General features: G+C 44.0%; 1 non-coding gene across 1 annotated transcript; it reads right to left on the bottom strand.

Annotated features, from left to right (window-relative positions):
- Positions 1 to 633: 633 nt before the first annotated feature.
- Positions 634 to 753, bottom strand: LOC148165816 (5S ribosomal RNA). Its single transcript, XR_015771158.1, has one exon. It is a non-coding gene; the product is annotated as a 5S ribosomal RNA (ribosomal RNA).
- Between the last annotated feature and the right edge of the window lie 5940 nt (positions 754 to 6693).

Raw genomic sequence — 6693 nt, forward strand, 5'->3', positions numbered from 1 at the left:
ACGTCGTGTCTGTCTCGTTTTCTGTTTTTAAACGTTTTTTTAACTCGACGACTAGAAGAGAATGCCACCCAAGACCAGCGGTAAGGCGGCCAAGAAGGCCGGAAAAGCTCAAAAGAACATCTCGAAGAGCGACAAGAAAAAGAAGCGCAGGAGGAAGGAGAGTTACGCCATCTACATTTACAAGGTGTTGAAGCAGGTCCATCCCGATACCGGTATCTCCAGCAAGGCTATGTCTATCATGAACAGTTTCGTGAACGACATCTTCGAACGTATAGCTGCTGAAGCCAGTCGCCTCGCTCATTACAACAAACGTTCGACCATAACCAGCAGGGAGATCCAGACGGCGGTGCGTCTTCTTTTGCCCGGTGAATTGGCGAAGCACGCCGTTTCTGAAGGAACCAAGGCCGTCACCAAATACACCAGTTCAAAATAAATCCTCCTCGAGCAGCTTGGAAGTTGGTTGGAAAAAAAAGAAAAAAAATCGGTTCTTTTCAGAACCACAAATTCAACTCGAACGAATTAAAAATTTTCGTCTTCATACTATATAAGTTCCTGAGAGAAAATATAAATAGTGAAAAATATATTTAAAAAAAGTTTGACATCAGAAATGTTAATAAAAAAAGAAAAGAGTAGAGACAACGGCACGCGGTGTTCCCAAGCGGTCACCCATCCAAGTACTGACCGCGCCCGACGTTGCTTGACTTCGGTGATCGGACGAGAACCGGTAGTTTTCAACGTGGTATGGTCGTTGCCTGGTAAAATTTTCCAAGATGGTACGTTGACGATTTTTTGTGATTGTTCGATCGTTTGGATGTGACATTTTTCGATGGTACACATGTCAGAAAATGTACAAGATTTAAAAGAAGAAAAAAAAAAAATTTTTTTTTGCGAGTCGTTTTTTAGTTTTTTTTTTGCGACAAAATGACGAAAAAAAAAAACTCGTATGAGGCGTTAAATTAAATTGTTCGTTTGACGATCTCAACGAGTCACTTGCGATTAACGTAATTTAAAATTTGAGAACTTACTTACTCACTTGCTTGCTTAGATGGAAATAGCACCCACTTGAAGTAAACGCCGACACGGACCGGAGATGAATAAACTCCGAACGGACGGGGTTAATTCATGAACTGACCGTAGTACGGTCGAAGGTTCGCCGCCGCCGCTACCTGCTTTCTTTCTTAGAACTGATAACAGAGTTGGTTTCTTTGTCTGTTCATTCATCGAAATTCCCACCACTCTGGCCGGGCCGGGCGGGGTGGGTGTGTGTTGTTTCATGATTTGTTCTCTTCTCGATTTATTCTTTTTCCGACGTCGTTCGATTCATAGAGATGTTTTCGTCGAAAGTGTGGTCGCGTTTACATTGCATTAAAATTTAATTTGTTCCAGTGCGACGATGAAACAAGAAAAAAGTTTCAAGTAAGTACGCACGCACGCACACCTACATATTTCATTTTTTAAATCTTTCGACGTTCGTAGTTTCTGCTCGAAATGTCGACTAATAGTAGGGAATGTTTTGTTGATTTGTTTGTTTTTCGTTTTTGAGAAGAACAAATGAAAATTTCGTTGGATTTCTGTCGACCGACGACCGACTGAAAATCCGCCGACATCGACGTAGTTTTATTTAGAGTGTCTGAAAAATGCAAACAATGCAAGATTTCCGTATTTTTGTTGGTTTGTGGTGTTTGGGGAGTTTTTTTTATGATTATAAAATGGTTTCGTCGAGAAAAATTGCTTCTTTCGCAATGAATTGGCAAGAAAAATTAAAAAACTCGTCCGTTCCCGTCGCTGGATGTTCGACGGTGGTCCGTCTGATTTTCCCTTTATTTTCGTAAAATTGACGAGAATTTCGCCGTCAAAACTGTTTTCGGTGATGTTTCGATGATGGGATTTCGTCGTGTGAGGTAATTTTTGAGGAAAAAATGTCGATTTTGCGAAAAAAGTCGTTCGAAAAGTCCGTTCGTCGTACAAATTCGTTTCTCATGGTCGAGTCCGAAATTGACATCGTTTTTTTTTCCGACCTGTTCGTCAAGATCGTTTTCAAAAATCAACTCCTACGAAAGGCGAAGGTTTTATCTTCGTTCTTGAAAAAATTCGACCTTCTCGGACGTCATCTTCGACCGTTTGTGAATTTTTTTCCTACACTCTGCAGGTTCGTCGGTCGTCGCTCCGATCCGTGCTGCGTCTCTTTGCGAGGCGATTTTCGAAAAGATCGCACGTACTTTTCGACCGATTCGTTCGTGAAACTTGTAGAGGATGCTTCCAAGTTTGTCTGGTCGAAAGCGGAACTTTCCTGTTATTCGTGGAAAACGCGTAACGTCGGCGTCGAACTTGGATGTCATCTCCTTGTTTCGGAGGGTCTTTGTTCGAGTCGACGTTCGATCGGTCCTTGTTCGCTTTTGGAGGTCGGCTGGTCGTCCGGGAAAACTTGAGGTTATTCAGGAGGCCATCGCCGACCGAATCGCTCATGTTCCCGCACCCGGAGGCGGTGATCTTCGCGTAAAGAGAACGATGCCATCACGCGAAAGCTGTATTCGAGGCCCACTGAATTTTCTAACTCGACGAGAAGGCTCTCGTTTAGTCCGCGGTCCGCGCGTTTTCGAACGCGCCAACACTTTGACTTTGGCGCCCAATTCGTTCTGTAAAGTTCATTCGTTCTTTCACCGAAGAATAAGCCTACCTATAATAAAAAGAAAAAAACGCGCGCGCGATAGACGAAAATATGGCCGACGTAGAAAATCAAGCAGCTTCGACGGTCGCCGGTGCCACTTCCGGCTCCTCACCGGTGAAGAAGGAGAAGAAGCCCAAAAATCCGAGAAGCAAACCTTCTCATCCGCCCACTTCGGAGATGGTCACCAACGCCATCAAAGGCTTGAAGGAACGCGGCGGTTCTTCGTTGCAGGCGATCAAGAAATATGTCGCGGCCAACTACAAAGTCGACGCGGAAAAATTTGCGCCTTTCATCAAGAAGTACCTTAAGGGCGCCGTCGCATCCGGTTCGTTGGTCCAAACCAAAGGAAAAGGAGCTTCCGGTTCGTTCAAGTTGGCTTCTGCCGTCACCGGTGCAGCTAAGGCTCCGTCCGCCACGAAAAAGAGATCTGCCGCTGCGACCGCGTCGTCATCGGCGAAATCCAAGAAGACGGGCGTTGCTAAACGTTCCGTCGCGTCAGCGCCGACGTCCGCCGAAAAAGGATCCGCCTCAAAAGCCGGTAAGAAGGCCGCCCCCGCGCGCTTCGGCCAAGTCTAAGAAAACTGCCGCCGAAAAGAAGAGCGTCGCCGTATCGAAGGCTAGAAAGGCTGCGTCCGCTCCCGAAAAGAAAGCCAGCGCCGCCTCCAGATCGCCCGTCAAACCCAAGACGCCATCGAAAGCGAAGAAATCCAACAAGGCCGGTCCAACCAAGAAACCGAAAGCGCCGAAACCGAAAACGGCCAAAGCCGTCACCGTCAAAGCGAAAAAAACCGCTTCACCCAAGAGAAAGAAGTGAAAAGTCGACGACGATGATTTAATTTTTTCAACGACGACGACGTCCTGGTGGTTTCGGGAACGTGCTCCGATCGTATATATCGACGTAGGGGCACCATCGATACAAATAAATGGCCCTTTTCAGGGCCACAATTATTTTCAAGAAACGAACGAAAGATTCGCTTGGACAATGCACATTCTGTTGAGGAGATACATACTTTCATTTGATTTTCTTGTCTATTCATTTGACTGTCGAAACAGTGTTATTACAAAGAATGATAAACTTTATTATATAATAATGTTTCAAATAGTCTCAGTTAAAAGAAAATTTAATGTGAAAGAAAAAAGCAAAAGTTTATCGTTTTATGTAAGTACGAATTTTGTGAATAAATCACATAACCTAACTTTTTTTTTTTTTTTTTTTTTTTTTCAATCTCAAAAAGTTGCATGCGCGAACGATAAATTTTCAATTCGTTGGAAAATAATTGTGGTTCTGAAAAGAACCGATTTTTTTTTTCTTCTTTTAACACCTTCGAAGATGAAGAATTTGTTAATTCTAGATGGTCGGATCGGATGGATGGATGGATGGATGGAGGAAATTTAAGCCCTCTCGCCACGAATGCGTCTCGCCAATTGGATGTCTTTCGGCATGATGGTGACACGTTTGGCGTGGATGGCGCACAAGTTGGTGTCTTCGAAGAGGCCGACGAGATAAGCCTCGCTGGCTTCTTGAAGTGCCATCACGGCCGAACTTTGGAAACGGAGATCGGTCTTGAAATCTTGGGCGATCTCTCGGACGAGACGTTGGAAAGGCAGCTTGCGGATCAAAAGTTCAGTGCTCTTTTGATAACGACGAATCTCACGAAGGGCGACCGTACCGGGCCTGTAACGGTGAGGTTTCTTGACACCTCCGGTGGCGGGAGCGCTTTTTCTGGCCGCCTTCGTGGCCAACTGTTTTCTAGGTGCCTTGCCACCGGTAGATTTACGAGCCGTCTGTTTAGTTCTCGCCATCTCGGATATCGGATGAATCAAATGAAAAGAATTAACGTAGGTAGTGGCTTGCTTGCTTGCTTCGACCGAACGACCGACCGTACGTACGAACGTTCGAAAGTCAACTGAAAATTTTCGTCGCGCCAACGGCCGTTTTATAAACTCGATGAGTCATACGGCGACGCCATTGGTGGATTCGTTTTTAACGCGAGGTGGAGCTGCCGTAACTTATAAATAGTCCCGCGGAATGAAATTTTGACGTTAGTTCCATAACGAACTTGGTCGAAGCTACGTCGTTTTGTACGAAGAATTTCCTAATTTTATCAAGATGACCGGTCGTGGTAAAGGTGGCAAAGGATTGGGAAAAGGTGGCGCCAAACGTCATCGCAAAGTTCTACGCGATAACATCCAAGGTATAACGAAACCGGCGATCAGAAGATTGGCTCGTCGTGGTGGTGTGAAACGTATTTCCGGTCTCATCTACGAAGAAACCAGAGGTGTGTTGAAGGTCTTCCTCGAGAACGTCATCCGTGACGCCGTAACTTACACCGAACACGCAAAACGTAAGACCGTCACCGCCATGGACGTCGTCTACGCCCTGAAACGTCAAGGTCGTACCCTTTACGGTTTCGGCGGTTAATTTTATCATTTTATGACGTGTATCCGCATCCTCAGAGGAATAACAACAAACCCCCCGCAGGCAAGCAAACAAACAAACAAAAAAAAACGGTTCTTTTCAGAACCACAAAATAAATCAAACGAATTAAATATGTTGCTCAATTGTGTGTTTGTCTTCAAATCGAAATGAAAATCGTACGGAGTGAGTGATCATTTTAATTTGTGATCCAGGCGGCGACTTTGACAATTTTGACAGCAGTTTTAGGTTAGAATGACCATCGTTAAAAGAACGTTTTTGCCACGAAGAGTATATTTGAGGTTATGTCCAATATGGGGTAGAGTTACTCTCCTCAGACGTGACTTGAAACAAAATCTCATAGCAAATAAAACGATTGATTGTAGTATTACGGCTCACCGCTGACGACTGCTGCTGCAAGAAATTATCGAGACGGAGAGCACGTATAGGCGACCGGTGTGTGTGTGTATGTTCTTAACAGATTAATGTGCGAAATGTGAAGAAATTTACGACGAATCGGAATGTTTCTTGAATTAGATAATCAATAAATTATTATAGATAGAGTTGTCGAGTTCGTGCTTTAGTCGGGCATTGAATTTTTCTAAAAATTACGATGAAAAGTCGTAAAAATCATCTTTCTTGGTTGAATGTAATCGAAAATCTTCCGTTCAGTCTACGCTCGTATAATGAATTAATTGATCGGTTTAACTTTAAAATATCTAAAAGACTTTTTAACATGATTCTCATAGGTTGTTGTATTTTGGCGAAAAAATCAATTCGTTCGAGTTGAATTTTTGGCCCTGAGAAGGGCCGATGTGAAGATGGTTTTTATAAAAGTTTTTGTTTTTCGTTCGAGATGACGGCGGCGAAGAATTAAATTTAAGGCTTCTTTTCGGTCTTCTTGGGCAACAACACCGCCTGGATGTTGGGCAAGACACCGCCTTGGGCGATGGTAACGCCGGAAAGGAGCTTGTTTAACTCCTCGTCGTTCCTTATAGCCAATTGAAGATGTCTCGGAATGATACGGGTTTTCTTGTTATCTCTGGCGGCGTTTCCTGCCAATTCGAGAACTTCGGCGGCTAGATATTCCATTACGGCCGCCAAATAAACGGGAGCACCTGCACCCACTCTTTCGGCGTAGTTTCCTTTACGCAGAAGACGATGAATTCTGCCGACGGGAAACTGAAGTCCGGCACGACTGGAACGAGACTTCGCCTTTCCCTTCACTTTACCTCCTTTTCCTCTTCCGGACATGTTGTTATACGATATAAACAGCAAAACACCTACTGCGACTGACACGAAGCGCACTGACAAACGTACGGCTTGAAATAAATGCCGAACGCGGCTTCATCTTCAAATACATTTATTTCTAGGTTTTTGGGTTTTTACATCGAGTTCTTAAGATATACATTCTATTTGGCTGCTGGTGAGGCTTTTGGCCTTTTCAGCAGACCGAGGGAATTTAAACAATTTTTAAATCTTATATCTAAACAGTAATTTTGGCTTAAGTATGAATACAATGCATTTGTTTCAAATTAGGTTTTAAAGTTAGGGCGTTGTTGGTAAAGTGGCAAGGTTTGTTTCTTTCTTGGTCGTCCTTCCTTCCTTA

Source organism: Gnatocerus cornutus, unplaced genomic scaffold (assembly GCF_029298725.1).
Source record: "Gnatocerus cornutus isolate USDA-ARS CGAHR unplaced genomic scaffold, icGnaCorn1.1 ctg00000195.1, whole genome shotgun sequence".
NCBI lineage: Eukaryota > Metazoa > Arthropoda > Insecta > Coleoptera > Tenebrionidae > Gnatocerus > Gnatocerus cornutus.